The sequence below is a fragment of the Polyodon spathula genome, unplaced genomic scaffold, assembly GCF_017654505.1.
Source record: "Polyodon spathula isolate WHYD16114869_AA unplaced genomic scaffold, ASM1765450v1 scaffolds_2920, whole genome shotgun sequence".
Lineage (NCBI taxonomy): Eukaryota > Metazoa > Chordata > Actinopteri > Acipenseriformes > Polyodontidae > Polyodon > Polyodon spathula.
In genome coordinates, this window is record NW_024474385.1 from 865 (window position 1) to 3,464 (window position 2,600).

Here is a 2,600-nt window from a genome sequence, read left to right on the forward strand (position 1 = left end):
CACATATGTGTTCTAACCTGACACACACTGAATATAAAATGATAGACCAGGAATCATTCAACAGACCTTCTTTCAACAGTTTTAAAAAGTTAATAATGGTTGCACTTTAATTTTGCAGTTTCCAGTTATTTTCCCATTCCTATGAAAGCAGAGAGTATGTAGATAAAAGGGAAAGACCATTTTAATGCAATGACTATTCAGGTATTTTTCAAACACTCAAGCAGTTTTTTCCAGTGGTTCTCAGTATCTGGCAGTTTTAACTGTTGCGTATGTTATATTGTCTTCAGGTGCAGATCTGGGTTTCTTCTTGGTGACACGGGCAGTGTTTATTTCTGAGTAGGTGAGGGTGTCGTCCGGTTGCTTTGAAGGCTGCTTGGACTTATTCTACAATAAATCAACAGATTGGAGAGAGAGATCAGGATGGCTAAACTGTACTAAACAAATTGTACATATAAATTTAAATATATCCCAGTAGTTGCACAATATCTTATTGTTATACCCTACTTAAAACAATACCTAAACAATGTGTAATGTGTTGAAACCATGTCATTATCATTCACTTTGTTCACAGTCGTGTTTTCAGTGTGTGATTCTCATGCATTGTTTGGGTTGTGTGAATGAGGCGTTAGACACTCTCAACGTTCCTCTACTCCTTACCTGCTGCAACTTTCCAACACAATTCATAGACTCCTCAGCTGAGAGTTATTACCTACAGACCTACAGCCTGTTTACAGGGGAAGTGTATATTTACATCTGTCCATTGACTAATGGCTACACTTCCCCTGTAAACAGGCTGTAGGTCTGTAGGTAATAACTCTCAGCTGAGGAAAGATGTAAATATACCCTTTCCTGGAGCAAATTCAAATCACTCAACTCATTACATACGGTCTATATTAACTTTCCAAACAGTCATAGTAACAGTCAATGTTTTATGTGTGTTTGTAACTTTGCATGAGCTTATAAACCGATATTGTTCACACATCAATGTTAAATACTGAAAAACATGTATCAGTCAGCCTGGTTTGCAGAATGTGTGTGGTCAGAATTGATGTCTCTTCAGCAGTATATTTTGCTAAACAAGAATGATAAATAATGGCAATGTATCCATTTAAATCCGAAAGAACCTGTATGTGTGCAAGCAAATCGTTTGAGAGACATATAACATGTAGGACTTACCACTGTGGCATACATAGGTTCAATCTGGACAGCAGGGTCTGGAATGGCATTGGATCAAATAGGTTAGTTTCCTAGTTGAATGGGATGGAAACAGCTAGTGACACACTATGCATCAGTAACATCAAGATATGTTTTTCCACCAAAGGCTGAGCAATGGAAGACTGCAGTAAACACTCACCCAGGAATCAATAGAATTGAACATGATTGAGGGGCACAATACATTGACACAGCGAGATGAAGAAGTGCCCATCATTTAAACAAACTTCATTTGTATCCATTGTGGTGAAGAATGCTGTGCCCTACCTCGTTTGGATTGCAGACACTTCAGCACTCCTCCTATCAACAGTAACAGCAGCACAAGGAGCCCAGATCCTACCCCTGCACCCAGGTACAGAGCTGGAACAGAACCTGGGGGATCCACATACAAATGGGATTCATTGTAAGATCCAGTTAAATATGTGTAAACAGATACTATAACCCACTAATAACCTATTGACATAAAAGTGTGATCAAATGTAATCCAATCCTGTTAATACAGTGTCTTGATCTTGCAGTATGTGAATAGAGTGCATACAGTGGACAACATTGTTGGTTTTTGAGCAGGTGCACCAAACACACAATAATCACGCTTTACAGAAAGCCTAGTTTTTGGAGTTGGTTTAATCTGGTATGAAATTGTCCATGTGCAGCAGCAATAATCAGAGCTGTGACCATTCTGATTTAAATATAATTGCTGATACAGTATATAAATCAATTAGTGCCTTTATTATTAACAACTTAAGAACGTACTTTGCATTCTAAAATTTGGACTACTTTAAATAAGCGATTAAGGTCAAGGAAACTTATATAAACACAGTTATTCACACTTGCCTGTCCCATCTCTGTGTTGGGTCTTGGTAGATGTGTTTGGAGTTGTCATTTCTCCTGTGGGAACAGAAACAACATTATAAAGAAAATTATCACCATTAGTCTAAAGGTAGCCAGCTGTTTAATAATGTTATTAATTCAGACCAACATTAGTTCTTTGTAATGCTGTGGATAGTGGGAGATATCAATACCACTCCTGTAATGTATAAACCTGATCTTGTGCAGACCTCATTCCACTGATTATCTGTACTCGTGTTAAAAAGGGTTTCAATGAATCAAGCAGGGGGAAACGTCAGAGGCAGTCATTGTGAGTGTTTGCATGAATTAAAATGGACCACAATCTGTCTTGAAGATGTCTGCATTTCTATTCATTGCTAATATTGCCCTTCTGTTGTAGCCTTATTGTGTTTCAGGGGCAGAAGCGAAACCTGGGACTCCTCCCACTGTCAAGCAGCTAGCTGTGTAAACCCTGTTCACCCCCCTTGTTTCCTTCTCTTAGTCACGCCACCTCTGCAACTGTGTTCTATCTGTGAGCAATCGAAGCTCGCTTCCCAGCC

The 2,600-nt window shown here is 38.8% G+C and overlaps 1 long non-coding RNA gene across 1 annotated transcript; it reads right to left on the reverse strand.

Annotated features, from left to right (window-relative positions):
- Positions 1-234: 234 nt before the first annotated feature.
- Positions 235-1,577, reverse strand: LOC121311091. The gene is made up of 3 exons (XR_005949098.1): positions 1,480-1,577; positions 1,177-1,214; positions 235-384 (listed from the first exon to the last, which is right to left on the reverse strand). It is a non-coding gene; the product is annotated as an uncharacterized LOC121311091 (long non-coding RNA).
- Positions 1,578-2,600: the final 1,023 nt, after the last annotated feature.